A 20,132-nucleotide genomic window follows, 5' to 3' on the forward strand; every position below is an offset into this window, starting at 1 on the left:
TATTTGCCAGTGGAAGTTTCCTCGGTGTAACATAAACAGAGTGGTCAGGGTAAATGTATTGCAAATGCTCACAGTGGCTAATATTTATGTTCAATAACTCGAATGCCTATTATACTCTAGTACTTTAGTGCGCTGAAAAACACGCAATGCAGCTACATACAGTAAAGTGCACTCATGTCAGTGTGTCCCCTCCACCGCTGCGGTGAATAGGTTTCGGCGCAGTGGCTTCTACCCACAACATACCTCCTTACTATTATCCTATTATACAGGTTCACAGTTAAGAGTTTGTCTACGTATTGTTTCCGGCGAATAGGACACTGATGGACCCAGAAATCTCTTCAGTTGTTGGATTGCAAGCAATTTATGACCTGCCTGACTGTTTCTGTTAGTTGTAGGCTACATAGGCTGATATGCTGGTACGGTGCATGCACTAGCCTACAAGGTAAATGACCACGCCAGTATAATTTCATATAGTCAGCCTCAGACACTGTAGCCAAAGATCTTTTCACAATCATTTCATTTACGCTAGTGTTGTAGTGTGGACAGTAACCTAAAATGTAGGTTTTTCGCCTCATGGTTTGTCGCTAATATGCAGTCAATTTGTGAGATATTATTTTTTTTAATGACAAGCATAACATTCTTTACAGGTCTGTTATGTTGCTCATATGTAGCCTTTAAATTTCGCAATTCAAAATCAACAGGTCTCTATGTGTGTGTGTGTGTGTGTGTGTGTGTGTGTGTGTGTGTTGGATGGATGGATGTTTGGGGGGTGGGGGGGTCTATACAGGATTACACTGTTTGTTGCTCAGAAGCCTATCCAAAATAAAGCGAAATGTCTAAAGAAATACAGTGCCTACAGAAAGTATTCATACTTACTCCACATTTTGTTGTGGTACAGCCTGTGTTCTCACCCATCTACACACAATACCCCATAATGACAAAGCAAAAACATGTTTTTGACATTTTTTGGCAAATGTATTGAAATTACATACAGAAATATCTAATTTAGAGAAGTATTCACACCCCTGAGTCAACACTTTGTGGAAACAGCTTTAGCAGCGATTACAGCTGTGTATCTGGGTACGTCTCTAAGAGCTTTCCACACCCGAATTGTGCAACATTGGCCCATGATTCTTTTCAAAATCATATTGGTTGTTGATCATTGCCAGAACCATTTTCAGGTCTTGCCATAGATGTTTAAGTAGATTTAAGTCAAAACTGTAAATCGGCAACTCAGGAAAATACACTGTCTTCTTGGTAAGCAACTCCAGTGTATATTTGGCTATGTGTTTTAGGTTATTGTCCTGCTGAAAGGTGAATTCATCTCCCAGTGTCCAGTGGAAAGCAGACTGAACCAGGTTTTCCTCTAGGATTTTGCCTGTGCTTAGCTCCATTCCATTTCTTTTTTATCCTGAAAAACTCCACATTCCTTAACGATTACAAGCATGGATTTGCCCCTAACATAACACTTTGTATTCAGGACAAAATGTGAATTGCATTGCCACATTTGTTTTGCAGTGTAACTTTAATGGTGTGTTGCAAACAGGATGTATGTTTATTTCTATTTTTATTCTGTACAGGCTTCCTTTTTTCACTCTGTCATTTATTTTATTATTGTGGAGTAACTACAGTGTTATTGATCCATCCTCAGTGTTCTCCTATCACAGCCATTAAACTCTGTAACTGTTTTAAAGTCATCATTGGCCTCATGGTGAAATCCCTGAGCGGTTTCCTTCCTCTCCGGCAACTAAGTTAGGAAAGACGCCTGTACCTTTCCTTGGGAGTCCATGGAACTTATTATGTGACTTGTTAGGCACATTTTCAACCCTGAACTTATTTAGGCTTGCTATAACAAAGGGGTTGAATACTTATTGACTCAAGACTTTTAAGCTTTTCATTTTTAATGAATTTGTAAAAATAAAAAATTCCACTTTGACATTATAGGCCAGTGTAATACAATGTAATACATTTTAAATTCAGGCTGTAACACAACAAAAAGTGGAAGGCACTGTACATGTGTACTGAAGGTAACATGGTAAACTACAGGTTTTCAATGTTAGGACTGTTGAATGGAGTGTAGTGTGCACCTAGTGGTTGAATACCATTCACTGTATTTTAGAGCTTCACTCTCGGTCACCATCAATTTAATTAACCTCTCTCTGTGTTAAATGCCAGAATGCATCCAGAATACACAATAGCTTCCAATGCAATATCCCAAGTGGTGCAAGATTAGAAGATTATTGCATTCTTTTGTGGGGAAGAAAAATTCCAAGCCAAGAAAGACCTATGGATGCAGATCTTTCATTTATTTGATTTTCGTTGCATAAATAAATGCAGGGAGAGGAGAACAAGAGGTTTGCTGACCTAGAAACGATGTACAGCTGTAACAACTTGCACATATTGTTAGGAACAAAGTTGACCAGGCTTGGTAGGATACCATTTAGATACAGTGCCTTCGGAAAGTGTTCAGACCCCTTGACCACATTTTGTTACGTTACAGCATTATTCTAAAATTGATATAAAAAACCTCAGCAATCTACACAAAATACCCCATAATGACAAATCAAAAATATTTTTTTTGAAATTGTTGCTAATTTATAAAAATAAATTATTCATACCCTTTACTCAGTGCTTTGATGAAGCACCTTTGGCAGCGACTACAGCATCAAATCTTCTTGGGTATGACGCTACAAGCTTGGCACACCTGTGTTTGGGAAGTTTCTACCATTCTTCTCTGCAGATCCTCTCAAGCTCTGTCAGGTTGGATGGAGAGCGTTGCTGCACAGCTATTTTCAGGTCTCTCCAGAGATGTTTGATCGGGTTCAAGTCCGGGCTCTGGCTGGGTCACTCAAGGACATTCAGACACTTGTCCCGAAATCACTCCTGCGTTGTTTTGCATATATGCTTAGGGTCGTTGGAAGGTGAACCTTCACCCAAGTCCGAGGTCCTGAGCGCTCCGGGGCAGGTTTTCATCAAGGATCTCTCTGTACTTTGCTCTGCTCATCTTTGCCACGATCCAGACTAGTCTCCCAGTCCCTGCTTCTGAAAAACGTCCCCACAGCATGATGCTGCCACCACCATGCTTCACCGTAGAGATGGTGCCAGGTTTCCTCCAGACGTGATGCTTGGAATTCAGGCCAAAGAGTTCAATCTTGGTTTCATCAGACCAGAGAATCTTGTTTCTCGTGTTCTGAGAGTATTTAGGTGCCTTTTGGCAAACTCCAGAGGGCTGTCATCATATGCCTTTTACTGAGGAGTGGCTTCTGTCTGGACACTCTCCCTGTCCAAGGCCCTTCTCCTCCGATGGGTCAGTTTGTGCGAGGCCGTTGTATTCTTGGGGACCTTCAATGCTGCAGAATCTTTTTTGGTACCCTTCCCCAGATCTGTGCCTCGACACAATCCTGTCTCAGAGCTCTTTGGACAATTCATTGGACCTCATGGCTTGGGTTTTGCTCTGACATGCACTGTAAACTGTGGGACCTTATATAGAGAGGGGTGTGCCTTTCCAAATCATGTCCAATCAATTGAATTTACCACAGGTGGACTCCAATCAAGTTGTAGAAACATCTCAAGGATGATCAAATTCGAGTCTCATAGCAAATGGTCTGAATACTTACGTAAATAAGGTATTTCTGTTTTTCATTTCTCATACATTTGCAAAAATTGTAAAAACCTGTTTTTGCTTTGTCTTTATGGGGTATTGTGTGTAGATTGCTGAGAAAAAAAAACTATATTTAATCAATTTTAGAATAAGGCTGTAACATAACAAAATGTGGAAAAAGTCAAGGGGTCTGAATACTTTCTGAAGGAACTGTATGCCTTTATAGTGAGAGTAGAGCACCAAAGAGAAGGGCTAACTAGATCTTGCTTAGCTGGACTAGGCTTGGCAGGCATTTATTTGACATCAAGCCAGGTTGGTTAATATCTGAAAGGAAAGATTTTTAATAAAGAAATAAAAAAAATATTTCACCTTTATTTAACCAGGTAGGTCAGTTGAGAACAAGTTCTCATTTACAACTGCGACCTGGCCAAGATAAAGCAAAGCAGTGCGACAAACAACAAAAACAGAGTTATGCGTGGGATAAGCAAAAGTACAGTCAATAACACAATAGAAAAATCTATATACAGTGTGTGCAAATGGAGGTAAGGAGGTAAGGAAATAAATAGGCCATAGTAGCGAAGTAATTGCAATTTAGCAAATTAACACAGGAGTGATAGATGTGCAGATGATGATGTCCAAGTAGAAATACTGGTGTGCAAAAGAGCTACCTCATCCCCAAAAACCAATATGGGGATGAGGTAGGTAGTTGGATTGGCTATTTACAGATGGGCTTTACAGATACAGCTGCAGCGATTGGTAAGCTGCTCAGATAGCTGATATGGAGCGATACAAAAATAAAGATTTAAAATAATTTTGAAAGCGTCTTGTAAATAGTGTATGTCTCCAGGGGGTTCCTCTACCTCTCCAGGGAGTTATTTTGTCTCTCCAGGGAGTTCCTCTGTCTCTCCATGGGGTTCCTCTGTCTCTTTAGGGAGCTCCTCTGTCTTTCCAGGGAGTTGCTCTGTCTCTCCAGGGGGTTCCTCTGTCTCTCCAGGGGGTACCTCTGTCTCTCCAGGGAGTTCCTCTATCTCTCCAGGATGTTCCTCTGTCTCTCCAGGGGTTCCTCTATCTCTCCAGGGGTTTCCTATATCTCTCCAGGGGGTCCTCTATCACTCCAGGGGGTCCCTCTATCTCTCCAGGAGTTTCCTATATCTCTCCAAGGGATTCCTATGTCTCTCCAGGAGTTTCATATTTCTCTCCAGGGGGTTCCTCTGTCTCTCCAGGAGTTTCATATGTCTCTCCAGGGGGTTCCTCTGTCTCTCCAGGGGGTTCCTCTATCTCTCCAGGGGGTTCCTCTATCTCTCCAGGGATCCTCTATCTCCTGGGGGATCCTCTATCTCCAGGGCGATCCTCTATCTCTCCAGGGGGTTCCTCTATCTCTCCAGGGGTCCTCTATCTCTCCAGGGGGTTCCTCTGTCTCTCCAGGGGGTTCCTCTATCTCTCCAGGGGTCCTCTATCTCTCCAGGGGTCCTCTATCTCCTGGGGGATCCTCTATCTCCAGGAGGTTCTTCTATTATAATACATATCAGCTGGGATCTGATCATCGTATTTCAGACGGTTGCATAATGCTTCTTTAATGTCAGCTCCACCTCATTCATCAGCGTTGAATGATGGTGAAATGGACCAATAGAAGTGGTCATGGAGCCTTAAGTAGTACTGCTTTTGGTGTGTTTCTCTGATAAACAAAGGAAACGTATGCTTGTTATTGTGCTTATGTTTGCCATACAGTTTTCTATGTGTGAAATGGATGGTGATTGAAGATGCTGTTGAAGGGTTTGGCTTTGAAACAGAGTGATGCAGGGCTGCTGTACTGTATTCTGTCTCTGTACTGAGTCATCACCCTCATCCTTCACAGGCCTTGGTAACTGAACTGGAATCTACTAGAATATCTTGTCCTGTGTTCTTCACGTATACTGTATACAGCGCTTTAACAGTGCTGTTGACTGTGGGGCCAGGATACTGATCCTGTCCACTTCACAGGAGTTTCCTATTTCCCTCCAGGGGTTCCTCTGTCTCTCCAGGGGGTTCCTCTGTCTCTCCAGGGAGGTCCTCTGTCTCTCCAGGGAGTTCCTCTGTCTCTCCAGGGGGTTCCTCTGTCTCTCCAGGGAGTTCCTCTGTCTCTCCAGGGGGTTCCTCTGTCTCTCCAGGGAGGTCCTCTATCTCTCCAGGGGTTCCTCTGTCTCTCCAGGGAGGTCCTCTGTCTCTCCAGGGAGTTCCTCTGTCTCTCCAGGGGGTTCCTCTGTCTCTCCAGGGGGTTCCTCTGTCTCTCCAGGGAGTTCCTCTGTCTCTCCAGGGGGTTCCTCTGTCTCTCCAGGGAGGTCCTCTATCTCTCCAGGGAGGTCCTCTATCTCTCCAGGGAGGTCCTCTATCTCTCCAGGGAGGTCCTCTATCTCTCCAGGGAGTGCTTCTGTTTCTCCTGGGGGTTCCTTTGTCTCTCCAGGGAGTTCCTCTATCTCTCCATGGAGTACCTCTGTCTTTTCAGGGGGTTCATCTGTCTCTCCAGGTAAGTCCTCTATCTGTCCAGGGGTCCTTTATCTCCATGGGGTTCCTCTATCTCCAGGGGGATCCTCTATCTCAAGGGTTCCTCTATCTCTCCAGAGGTTTCCTATATCTCTCCAGGGGTGCCTCTGTCACTCTAGGGGGTCCCTCTATCTCTCCAGGAGTTTCCTTTATCTCTCCATGGTTTTCCTCTGTCTCTCCAGGGGGTTCCTGTGTCTCTCCAGGGGGTTCCTCTGTCTCTCCAGGGGGTTCCTCTGTCTCTCCATGGGGTTCCTCTATCTCTCCAGGGGGTTCCTCTGTCTCTCCAGGGGGTTCCTCTTTCTCTCCAGGGGGTTCCTCTATCTCTCCAGGGGTCCTCTATCTCCCCAGGGGTCCTCTATCTCTCCAGGGGTCCTCTATCTCCCCAGGGGTCCTCTATCTCTCCAGGGGGTTCCTCTATCTCTCCAGGGGTCCTCTATCTCCCCAGGGGTCCTCTATCTCTCCAGGGGGTTCCTGTGTCTCTCCAGGGGGTTCCTGTGTCTCTCCAGGGGGTTCCTCTGTCTCTCCAGGGGGTTCCTCTGTCTCTCCATGGGGTTCCTCTGTCTCTCCATGGGGTTCCTCTGTCTCTCCAGGGGGTTCCTCTATCTCTCCAGGGGGTTCCTCTATCTCCTGGGGGATCCTCTATCTCCAGGAGGTTCTTCTATTATAATACATATCAGCTGGGATCTGATCATCATATTTCAGACGGTTGCATAATGCTTCTTTATTGTCAGCTCCACCTCATTCATCAGCGCTGAATGATGGTGAAATGGATCAATAGAAGTGGTCATGGAGCCTTAAGTAGGCCTGTACTGCTTTTGGTGTGTTTCTCTGATAAACAAAGGAAACGTACACTTGTTATTGTGCTTATGTTTGCCATACAGTTTTCTATGTGTGAAATGGATGGTGATTGAAGATGCTGTTGAAGGGTTTGGCTTTGAAACAGAGTGATGCAGGGCTGCTGTACTGTATTCTGTCTCTGTACTGAGTCATCAACCTCATCCTTCGCAGGCCTTGGTAACTGAACTGGCAAGGTGTTTGCAACGCCAGGGTTGTGGGTTCGATTCCCACGGGGGGCCAGTACAAAAAATGCATGAAATTAAATGTATGAAATGTATGCATTCACTACTGTAAGTCGCTCTGGATAAGAGCGTCTGCTAAATGACTAAAAATGTAAAATGTATCTACTAGAATATCTTGTCCTGTGTTCACGTATACTGTATACAGCACTTTAACAGTGCTGTTGACTGTGGGGCCAGGATACTGATCCTGTCCACTTCACTTGTTCTGTATGCTCATAGCAGGTTTGAATGATAAGTAGTAAATACAGGACCATTGATATCATGTGGGCACTGTGGTTGGAAAATTGCACAGTTCTCACAACCTGCGGTGAAATGCACTTATCCTGTTTCAAGTTAAATTTGACACCGAAGCTAATGGCCCATTGATATGTGCCAGCTTGTGAAATATTTCATTGCCTGTACATTTGGCTCACTACATAATTTGTAACAATAATATACTCTTCTATTTAAAGAAACTGAATTTATAGCTCATTAAATTTACATTAGATTCTGCTTAATAAACCTCCCCCTAATTGCTAGATAATGCAGGACATTAGTTTATGTGGTGGCAGCAGCCGATGATACTCTTAGTTAGGGAAGGCTGAGACGTTGTACTTCTTCTCAGTACAACTTTAGAAAGAGAGAAGATCCGGTAGCCGCTGTTGACATCCATAAGAAAATCAGCTACTGCAGTTTTGCTAGTCACTACTGTCTGATGTAAGACAGCACATTTCAAGCTGTGTGGGTAGCTCTGTCTGCTTCAGACAGAGCTACCCAGTGTCCACACACTTTTTTCAGTGAGCTCTTTCTGACTGTTCCTCTGTACATGGCGGCAGGTAGCCTAGTGGTTAAGAGCCCAAAGCTCTTAACCGAAAGGTTGCTGGTTTGATATCCCGGGCCGACTAGGTGAAAAATCTGTTAATGTGCCCTTAAGCAAGGCACTTAACATTAGTTGCTCTGGATAAGCCCATCTGTTAAAATGTGAAGGGAAGCAGAGAATCTAGCTGCAGCGTAATTAGCAGTCTCGTTGAGGTTCCACTGTTGTATTGGTCTTGAAGTCATACTGGGTGAAGGCATGCAGCTATAGAGGGGTGAGAGATCAGTTGGTCAGAAGGGATGGCCATTGGCTACGTCTGGTGGTGCCTACAGAATGTCTCTCCATCACTGACCTTGTATAGCCTTTCAAGACTCCTAGGATGCATCCCAAATGGCACCCTATTCCCTTTATATTGCACTACTTTTCAAATGTAGTGCGCTGTATAGGGAATAGTGGCCCAAAATTTGTGCACAATATAGAGAATAGGGTTCCATTTGGGATGCATCCTAGGAGTCATTTCGGACTAATACATAGTTCATCCTTCAAGCCTCTGGCAGGGGAACACAATACAACTATTTTCTGTCTCCGTAAAATAGCTTTTTGCTAAATAAACGTGTAATGCCAAGGTCAAAGGGCAGGGAGAGGGGAATTGTTGACATCCTATTCACTTTAGAGTTATTTTTGGATGGAATACAAATCAGACCTCCCACCTTTTTGTCAATGGAATTTTCACTATAAAGGACAGTGAGTTGTCAGTGAATGAAGAATGCTGAAAATAGTATCGAAACAACAACATTGGCTGTTGAACTAAAGTGTAATAAACAGTCAAATAGCAGTAAGAGACTGGTGGCGGGCCCTTTGATGAGTGAGTGGACAGAGTGCTTCATTTATGCCAGTGCTGTGATAATGAGGAGGAGGAGTGGTGTCTGCTGGTATGAAGATGACATTGTTCTCTCTGTGCCCTGGATCTGAGGGTCCTCACTGCATTGTCTACATTGCCTGGCTGTGGCTGTGCGAATCATTTCCGCAATGAGAAAATTAAGAAGCAATGTTGTTGTTTTGGAGGGCATGGAGTGCACATTAGTATGCCTCATGGAGCAGTCACAGCACGCCATTAAGAGCGACCGTGGACCAGTCACCGGCTCACAGCACAGCACCTCGTAAATGGAAACATGGGACAGTTTTACTGCAGAACAGAACATACTCTATCAACAGACATGGCACAGACGTACAGTCCCTAGCATATACAGAACTAGGACTCCAATTATTCGACTAGTCGATTGTTTGGTCGATAGGCTGTTGGTCGATCAAGATTTTTTTTGTCAAGCAGTAGCAAAAATATATATAGTACCAGTGAAAAGTTTGGACACCTACTCATTCCAGGGTTTACATTTTTTTGTACTATTTTCTACATTGTAGAATAATAGTGAAGACATCAAAACTATGAAATAACACATATGGAATAATGCAGTAACCAAAAAAGTGTTCAACAAATCAAAATATATTTTATATTGGATATTCTTCAAAGTAGCCACCCTTTGCCTTGATGACAGCTGTGAACACTCTTGGCATTCTCTCAACCAGCTTCATGTGCCTTTTGGCTGGTACTGTACAGTATATATACAGCTGAAGTAAGAAGTTTACATACACCTTAGCAAAATACATTTAAACTCAGTTTTTCATAATTCCTGACATTTAATCCAAGTAAAAATTCCGTGTCTTAGGTCAGTTAGGATCACCACTTTATTTTAAGAATGTGAAATGTCAGAATAATAGTTAAGAGAATTATTTATTTCAGGTTTTATTTCTTTCATCACATTCCCAGTGGGTCAGAAGTTTACATACACTCAATTAGTATTTGGTAGCTGTAAGGGCTGTCGTGAGAGAGAGACCAAGGTGCAGCGGAGTTAGTGTTCATCATTGAATATTTAATCACAGAAAGAACACTATACAAACAAAACAAGAAAACTGACAGCCAAACAGTCCTGTCAGGTGCAAACACTAACAGAAACAATTACCCACAAAACCCAAAGGAAAAACATGCTCCTTATGTGTGACTCCCAATCAGCAACAACGAGCTTCAGCTGTGCCTGATTGGGAGCCACACACGGCCCAAAACAAAGAAATACAAAAACATAGAAAAAGGAACATAGAACGCCCACCCAATGTAACACCCTGCCCTAACCAAAATAAAGAACAAAAAACCACTCTCTATGGCCAGGGCGTTACAGTAGCATTGTCTTTAAATTGTTTAACTTGGGTCAAAGGTTTCGGGTAGCCTTCCACAAGCTTCCCACAATAAATTGGGTACATTTTGGCCCATTTCTTCTGACAGAGCTGGTGTAACTGAGTCAGGTTTGTCGGCCTCCTTGCTCGCACACACTTTTTCAGTTCTGCCCACAGATTTTCTATAGGATTGAGGTCAGGGATTTGTGATGGCCACTCCAATACCTTGACTTTGTTGTCCTTAAGCCATTTTGCAACAACTTTGGAAGTATGCTTGGGGTCATTGTCCATTTGGAAGAGCCATTTGTGACCAAGCTTTAACTTCCTGACTGATGTCTTGAGATGTTGTTTCAATATATCCACATAATCCCTCCTGCACTCCCTCCTGCAGCAAAGCACCCCCACAACAGTCCCTCCTGCAGCAAAGCACCCCCACAACATGATGCTGCCACCCCCGTGCTTCATGGTTGGGATGGTGTTCTTTGGCTTGCAAGCCTCCCACTTTTTCCTCCAAACATAACGATGGTCATTATGGCCAAACAGTTCTATTTTTGTTTCATGAGACCAGAGGACAATTCTCCAAAAAGTGGATATTTGTCCCCATGTGCAGTTGCAAACCGTAGTCTGGCTTTTTATTGGAGGTTTTGGAGCAGTGGCTTCTTCCTTGCTGAGCGGCCTTTCAGGTTATGTCAATATAGGACTTGTTTAACTGTGGATATAGATACTGTTGTACCTGTTTATTCCAGCATCTTCACAAGGTCCTTTGCTGTTGTTCTGGGATTGATTTGCACTTTTCACACCAAAGTACGTTCATCTCTAGGAGACAGAACGCGTCTCCTTCCTCAGTGGTATGACGGCTGCGCGGTCCCATGGTGTTTATACTTGCGTACTATTGTTTGTACAGATGAACGTGGTACCTTCAGGCGTTTGGAAATTGCTCCCAAGGATGAACCAGACTTGTGGAGGTCTACATTTTCTTTTCTGAGGTCTTGGCTGATTTCTTTTGATTTTCCCATGATGTGAAGCAAAGAGGCACTGAGTTTGAAGGTAGGCCTTGAAATACATCCACAGGTACACCTCCAATTGAGTTTGAGTTTGAGTTTATTTTATTTTTACAGGGACAGTGCACATTAATCAACGTTTCAGTAAAAGTGCCGGTTTTAGCCAGCCGGCTAATTTTCAACCGCAGTCCCTGGGCAGGTTATTAAAAACAATTACAATATAGACAATCATTGAACAGTGAGCACACGCAGAGTAACATAGGACAAGCAAGACATAGCATACAGACAGAGCAACATAGGACAAGCAAGATGTAGCATACAGACAGAGCAACATAGAACAAAAAGCAACAAGACAAAATCCATAAAAACAACAAAGTGTTTCCAAATGATGTCAATTAGCCTATCAGAAGCTTCTAAAGTCATGACATTATCTTCTGGAATTTTTCAAGCTGTTTAAAGGCACAGTCAACTTAGTAAACTTCTGACCCACTGAAATTGTGATACAGTGAATTATAAGTGAAATAATCTGTCTGTAAACAATTGTTGGAAAAATGACTTGTGTCATGCACAAAGTAGATGTCCTAACCGACTTGCCAAAACTATAGTTTGTTAACAAGAAATTTGTGGAGTGGTTGAAAAACGAGTTTTAATGATTCCGACCTAAGTGAATGTAAACTTCCCACTTGAACTGTATATATTTTTTATTGCACAAAAGACACCTGTCTTATTCACGTTCCATCTAAGTGAACTAATCCATTGCAGAGGCCGAGACTAATCCATTGCAGAGTCTGCGGGGATGGCACAGTCCAAGCAGAATGGGAGTGTGGCTAAGATGTACAATGCACGTCTCTCTCCAGAATGCTCCAGAATGCAATTTGTGCACATTCATTGTTTCATAACTTCACTGGGTGAATTGTTTGCATTTGATTGTTAGTGTCTATTAATTCCCTGTTACATATATCACCAGCAGTACATTTACTGTTAATTCCTTTATTTTAGAATCTACAATGTTTGTTTGGTTACGGTAATGTCTGTTAATGCATTCAATATATTATTATTCCAGTCTTTTACCGTTCTCAATGTTGGAGTGGACACGTTGTTTGCAGAGCGCACAAGCTATGCTACACTTGTGAGAAACAAGTTTGTTTTATTTCATTCCATTTATGAGTTTTGTCAATTTAGTAATTGTATTTTGTTTGGAGCGCTCCTGTCAATGTTGAGTAAGGACGCATACCTGATTACGTATGGAAGTAGGACTATAGGCTACCTGCGTGTAAATGAAGCCATATAAATGTGCCCATTTGAGGATCTGATAATATTTCTGATTGGCTTAATGCACCAACACTAATGAACTGTGGAGCTTCTCAAAGTAATGTTTTCTTCACCTCAAACAGCAAACGAACAAAGTCTGTTTCTACATCCATTGAGAATGACAATAATTCCTCAATGTATTTGAAAAATCTTTCTAGCTCTCTCCCTTTCGATAACCACTCACCGTGAAAGGAAAAAATGTCATGCTCTGATCCAGTGGAAACATCATAAAATTGGCGTACCTGATTACTTCTTATCCCTTGCTCAAATAGCCTACAGCTGTGTCTGTCCCGAGCTCACTGGCACAGGAAACTCTGAGGGCCCAGAATATTTTCTACAATGTTGCAAGGAGCTTCAGGCTGACCCAAGTTAATAGTTGATACAATGTTTCAACTTCATTGTAGACAGGCCATGCGTTTCCAATGTGATTTATAGGATATTTTTTACCTGCAGGCTGAAATGTTTTTATTTGTTGGCTTTATAGGCTATTTTTACATAGTTGGTAATGGCAATAGAAGTTAGGTTTAGGTTTGTATCATTTTCATTTAGATTTGGATAGAATTTTGATTAACCACATGATTTTGAGATATGAAGACGTTATTATAATCTAAATTAATCTGTTCCACGTAAATGTGCATATGAAAACCATAACTGGCACGCAGATTGGTAGAAATTGTAAGATAAATTGACATTCCACATGAGAAAGTTTGCCGACTCCTCATGTAGCCTATTACCGGCAACTTCAGGAGAGTAACGACAGAATCTGCGAAAGCCAGTAGGAGTGGGAAGAGGATGGTTGGGACAGGTTAAGGGTTTTTTCTTCTGGTTATCTTGATGTCTGGCTCCCTCTTGAGTTATTTGTGTCTTATTTCATCAAACATTGAGCGTAAAGCCTCAAACAAGCTCAATGCATATATAGTTGATTTTATTAAAACACATAGGGAGGGTTTTCAGACCCCTTGACTTTTTCCACATTTTGTTACGTTACAGCCTTATTTCAGTCAACCAAGATTTTTTGTTGTTGTCTGGGACAGCCCTATATAGAACAGAGCTTATCAAGCGACATGTATCTGCCCGCCATCCACTGTCCATGTATCACCAGTGTCCTTTGGATTTTTTGTCCTAGAGGGGGGTGTAGTCATTCAGAATTTAAACTTACAGAGTCATGTCCAGAGTTTCCGAAAAGGTAAATAGTAGCTGGTTGCAGGCGAAAATGTTTATATTTTACAAACAAATGTTCTTGGAAACTTCACAGCTTGCATGCAGTTTATTTAACTAGCCTCACAGAGAGGAGGTGGAACTATTCAGAAACCATGACAACAGCTGAGAAGCATCCTCAGCTCTAAGACTAGATAACTGTTGATCAATGTGGAGGACAGAAGGCCCTCAGCTTTCTGTGAGGGAGAGAATTACTAATCGATAATCTGTACAGATCCAGCTTTCTGACCGAGAGACTCAGCCGATCAACAGATGTACAGATGCTGCCAGAGGAGTGGAGAGTAGGGCTGGCTGGGTAAGTGGGAATACCATATTCAACTGATCTGATAAATACTCAAGAATGCCAGGTCATCAAATTGTCTCATAACTTATCTCATTGGAGGAAGTAAATGGGTGAGACTCATCAACATCTGTTTGCTCTGCCCTCCACACATCAACAGTCATGCTGCAGCCACTCCCCATCAGCCATGGTTAAGTGATGTGGTTTGCTTAGCAGATACTTTCATCCAGATTGAGTCAAATGGCAGCCACTTTATCCACTTTCACAGCTGGATGTGACTGGAGTTTTTGGAGGGCAACGGTGGACTGTCCCACCTGCCATCAGAATCAGTGGTCCTCTGGAACCCTGCCCAGTTCACTAAACTAGTCTACTGGAGGAGTCAGTGAGACGAGGGGGTTCAGTAATGACTGCTTGTTGCCTTCTGACTTCATCTTCCAACATCTGCATGTTGTAATGGTGTTACTTCACCTTATAGACAGTCATTTAGCAACTGTCTGTTAGCAACTTAGTCAGTCAAACACCGGATTTTCTGGTCCGCGACCTACTACTCACCATTTTACTCAGACATTTATAACATATTTTATGTTCTAGCATGATCATTGAGCAATGAGTTGGTCAATGAAAAATGTAAAAAATAAGTTATGTCGAAGAATGTAAAAAGCCTCTTCACGAAAGCCTTTTCAGGTAGATGGTATCTGAAGTAGCATTGCCACTGGTCTAAAGCATACTTTGAAGAATGTTGTCAGTAAAATGTCACAAGCAGTTATTGTCCCTCTTGTTATTAGAATACATTATATAATGTATTTGAACACATTATATTCTGTCAATTGTAAACGTTTACTTGCTGTAGGCCTATGCCATAACCCTCTTCCTTTTAATTGTTTTCCAGTGGTAAAGGGCTTAAACAGTTAGCAATAGCTATTCCAAGAAAAATACTTGCTTTGGAATATTATGTATTTCAAATGCATTTCGTAGAATTGCCCTCAAGAGTTGTCACTCACAACAGCATGGGGCCTTCTATGACGTCAATGCAGCAATCATGATGTGCCTGTATGAAATCTTATTAAGATAGGGTCATATAGGACCACGTCAACAGTGTACGCAACTAGAAGTTGTTATCATTTCTCAAGGTCGTATACTGTGTGGTATAAGATCATATTTCTGATGTTTACATGAGAGAGGGTTTGCAGTCTGACAGTAGTGTGCTGCAGCCTGAGGCGTCAGCCTCTTTGAGTTATCAGCCTGACTTAAGAACCATCTTAATTACTCTCCCTCACACACCTCTAATCCGTCATTGTCATTTGAATCAGGACTGTGCAACCCAAGCAATAATATTAATTCACCCAAACCAGCAGCGCATTGATTACTTCTCATTCTTGGTCCAGTGCTCTGTCTGTCGAGGGACGGCGAGACAGGAAGGCAATATAGTTAATGGAAGGCGAAAACTCAAAGTCACATTGCTACCCTTTAAGATGACAGGTATTAGAGAGGAAATATGGGCTTCATCCATGGGCTGCCAAATGGCAGACTGTTTGTACTTAACATGGACAGCGAGCCCACTGCAAACTATGTAGACTGTTCAGTGGTACAGGTGTCATATGCCTACCACTTTATGAACACTCCATACCACAGCCTTACTAGTCCTCTTATAATTCATTATTCTCCCATCCTGCTCGGTGGTTTTCCCACTGCAGCTCAGTCTTTCACCTTATTGTCACTCATTGCAATTTTCGATTGGCTAACAAACTCGTTTGGCCACAGTATAGGCTAACTAAAAGACATGGTTAGTCTTTATTTGAAGGTTGCATCATGATGACTAAGTGTTTATAACAACTTATAACATAGACCCGCCACTTGCACTGTCAGTAAATAAAATTGTTTCTGTAAATTTTATTCTGTCACATTGAACCACATTTGAATGTAATTAAAATGTATTGATAAAAAAACTAAAAACATTTACGTTTTAATCACAGGATAGATTTTTGCTGTGGGGGTTTAATTGAATGTCTACATCAAAACAATCATACTGTACAAGTTGCTGCAAACTCTCCCTGCTCATATCACCATTCCTCTTGATGTTTGTCCCTCTGTAACTATTGTCCCAGGTAATAAGCACTCTCCATCCTCCTTTCCTCCTCCATCTTCCTCTCCTCCATCCTCCTCTTCTCCAGACCTGACATGTCCTTTATTCATCCTGAACACTGAGGCCTCTCCACAATGTTAATTTAATTTCCCCAAGTCATGCCCATTGATTTCTCTTCACATAGGCCTAAAACAGAATGAATGGGAAATAGTTTTCACCAACAGGGCTATTTGGACTCATTTGTTGTCTCATTGATGACAGTGACTGTCATTTAACATTTAGGACATTTTGGAATGGTAGGCAGTCCAAGGCCAGTGTGGGACATCTCTGGTATCTGAAAACACACATTACATACTATGTGTTAACTAAAAACACCTTACAAAAAGTCGCAAGTGATGTACAGTAAGGTCAGAGAGTTTGTGTTTGTGTAATATTTACATGATGCATTATGTTTGTTTATGCTCAGTGGTTCGACAAGGACCCATCCCAAAGCGTCTATGTCTGCTCCTGCAGTCAGTCTACACTTCAAATGAGAATTTACTCTCCTTCACCTCAAAAGCCTGATCCTCTGATTCATGTGTATACAGCATGCCTCAGAGGAAGGCTAACTCTGGTGGTGTTTAAATAGATATCAATAAAGGAAAACAGGACAGGCTTAGGGATGGTGTGGAAAAGAATAGCATGTCTAGACCTAATAACAGCACAACACAGTGTTATTAGAAAGCAGCATGAGTTATGACCTGTGAGCACTAAGATGACATCCATCAATTTAGGAGTTTTATTGGAAAATGTAGATAAGCTGTGCTGCTGCAGTGGGAGATGTAAATGGTTTATTTAGCATAAAGTAGTTGTGGTTGAGCAGGCAGGAGAAGGGAGGAGGATAGTTGAGTTAGGAAGGGAAAGGATGGGCCTGTTTAACAAAGGCTCTGTTGGAGCAGCTATGGCTAATTTCCCCAGCTTGAGAGCAGGCCTGTCTTAACTCTGGTAATTGGGTTGGTATTGGGAAAGTTGGATTTTCTTGTTCACATCTTATTAGTTCTCAGGTGGACAAGCAGCCAGTCACATGTTATGTTATGAGAGTTCAGTTGAAAGAGGACAGAGTCTATTGAGTTGAGAGAGGAATGTTTTTTTCTGTGGACTTGTTTGTTCATATTGTTGAAGTTTGATGTGAATTGTTATTACTTTGAAACTGTGAGTGATTTGTGTTGCCCTGCTGTCATGAATCGATTAGCTTGACTGAACAATAACTGTTTAAGTAGCATTTAAATTCAGGGGGGTATTTAAAAAAATATATTTTCTTTCTCTACATGTTTTAATTGGCTGCCCTCCAGGCCAAATCATTTGAACCACTTCACATTTAGGCTTTTCTTTTTTGTTCTGAGTTTTCTTCTCCAATAAATGTTTGGTGATATGGTGACAAACAAACATGAGTGAACGTCTTATCACAGCGTCACATATTCCATTAAAAACAACATTGACAGGATCTGAACGTTCCCATTAGTATTTAAGTAGATGGTTTCATATTTTTCCACATATGCAAGAACTTTCTAATTTGACTTTTTTTTCAGAGTGATTTTCAACAAACTTTTGAAGGCTTTGCATAATCTAAATAGGCTCAAGTAGTGTGGAAGGAATGGTTCAGAAACCATATCATGGATCCAAGAGCACAAGCAAATCACTCTGTTCCTTCAAGCCTGACTTTTAAATGGTAAAAGATATGCTGGAAAACTTTTGAAATACATTTGAAGCAGATCAGTTTCTGAAATTCCAACAAGCCCCTATTTGTTTTACTCGAAAGTTGTGAAATACGGTTAATTTGAATGTAGTTGTGAATCACTTTGAGAGACACATTGGTGTCATCTTAAATCCCAAATCTGCATTTATTTAAATGTATTCAGTGCTGTGAGGGTTGTCACTGTATGATACATCAGGATGTGCAGGTTTCATGTATTAGACTACTCTTACTGTCTGCTGCCTCCCTCTCAAGTCTGTTTGCAAAAAGGCTCTTCCAGTTTTTAGCGGGTGCAGCCAAAATGCCTGGCAAACTTCCCAATCTGGCCTCATCAAATATATAGTATCTAGGCCACCTTATCACCCAGCAGTTAAATCAACTCAGGAAATTCTTTGTTCCAAATTGACCTTCGTTCTCTTTCTTTCCCACGCTATCTCAGCACAGCAGAAAGGAAACCAAGATTTTAACAGTTGATTTTATTCATGAAGTTTAAAAAAAGATGCTCCAACACAAAGGATCTTTGAAAGGACAAAGTTGCTTTGGTTGTAAAATGAATAATATTTCTTATTTCATTTCATGTCTGCCGCCTGGCTGATAAAAATGATAATTTAAAAATGATCTGCAATGCCATTTTGTTTGATCTTTTTTGTTGAGAGACCTGAGAGACCGCCATTTAGCCTTTAATGTGCTACATATGTGCCACGTTCCAGCTCCCTACCAATGTGCACTGTCTGATAATGAGGGCTTAAGACACAGAGTCATCCCCAGACTTGTAATTAAATAATTTCATTACATATAACAGGCTGTGGGCTGGAATGGCTGGCTCGCCATACAGAGGTGATGACTTGTGAGAGAGGACGAGGCTATAGTGTTGTGGGTTCTGGTGTCAGATAATGTCCCTGACTCTGACACGTACCAGAGATACAGGCTCCATTTACCTGCTCCGACATCAATCAACATGTCTTGTTGTTTTCATTGATCAACTTCAATTATTTCACTGACATCACATGCTAGATTAGATACGTGTCTTTCTGTAACTTAAACCAGATGAAAGCAGTTAACTATGCTGTCTGGTTTTGTATGTCTTCTCAGAGCATTTCATATCACTTCTGACTCGAGTAGTTCTAGATTTGTCCAGAACCTACCACTGTGGAGATTGAGGTCTGCTATCACCAGAGTAGTCGACTCCCAAAGATACTGGTAACTAACCCAAGATAGTTCATCTGCATCATTTACAATGGGAGCAAATAAGCACAGTGGGCAGAACAAGCAAGGAGGTTGTCATGTTCGTCGTATGGAGTGGACCAAAACGCAGCGGGAATGTGAATACTCATCCTCTTTATTTAGAAGAAAACCAAAATAAACACTTCATACAAAACAACAACGAGAAACAGTCCTGTAAGGCACACAGCTACACATGGAACAACTACCCACAAAATCCCAATGAAAAAACACCCCTATTAAATAGGACCTTCAATTAGAGGCAACGAGGAACAGCTGCCTCCAATTGAAGGTTAACCCAATAAACTAAGCATAGAAATAGAATAACTAGACACAGACATAGAAATAGACTAACATAGAACATTACCCCCCAAAAAACGAAACACACTAAACAAACACCCCCTGCCACACCCTGACCAAACTACAATAACAAACAACCCCTTTTACTGGTCAGGACGTGACAGAGGTAGGCAGAGCCAAGCACGAGCTTGCAAGATCTAATTGGCGTGTTTTAGCATGTATTTGCATATTTCCATTAGGGAACGGCTACTCTGTGAGGTGCACGTGTGCAATAACTCAATTCGCCCTTGCACTCCTTCTAAACAATGCCATTTTATTGCAACTTTGGCAAAGGGCCAATTTTACAAAACTTTGTGCACTCTGTGACAGATTCTATTTTATTCTATCTATGAACTATCTGGGTTTCCCCTTTTATCTGTGCTAGTACTTTCATAACTTATTGTGACAGATTTGATTTAAAAACAAAAATGATGGTTTAAGGCTCCAGTACTAGGTTTAAGGCAGATCTCCAGCTCCAGGTGGGCTTAATTAGGCAGAGACTATATTATGTTCACTTCACTATTTCACTCACAGCCCTTTGTGGTTGAACATCTGCAGGCGGAACATTTCTGTTACAGTTCTGAGGAAAACATGTGACCTGGAGAGGGATTTGGTGAACACACCCACTACACCCCAGTGGGTTAGGATCAATGGTTATGATCAGCTACAGGGACAAAAGTCCTAGCTAAGGTAACAGGTAGAATGAATGGTTGACTGGCTGTCAT

General features: G+C 41.8%; 1 protein-coding gene across 3 annotated transcripts in view; it reads left to right on the top strand.

Moving 5' to 3' along the window:
- LOC106581151 (cell adhesion molecule 1-like) overlaps positions 1-20,132 on the top strand; it is a 164,142-nt gene that overhangs the window by 564 nt on the left and 143,446 nt on the right. The window lies entirely within an intron of this gene.

The sequence above is a fragment of the Salmo salar genome, chromosome 20, assembly GCF_965601325.2.
Source record: "Salmo salar chromosome 20, fSalSal1, whole genome shotgun sequence".
NCBI classification, from domain to species: domain Eukaryota; kingdom Metazoa; phylum Chordata; class Actinopteri; order Salmoniformes; family Salmonidae; genus Salmo; species Salmo salar.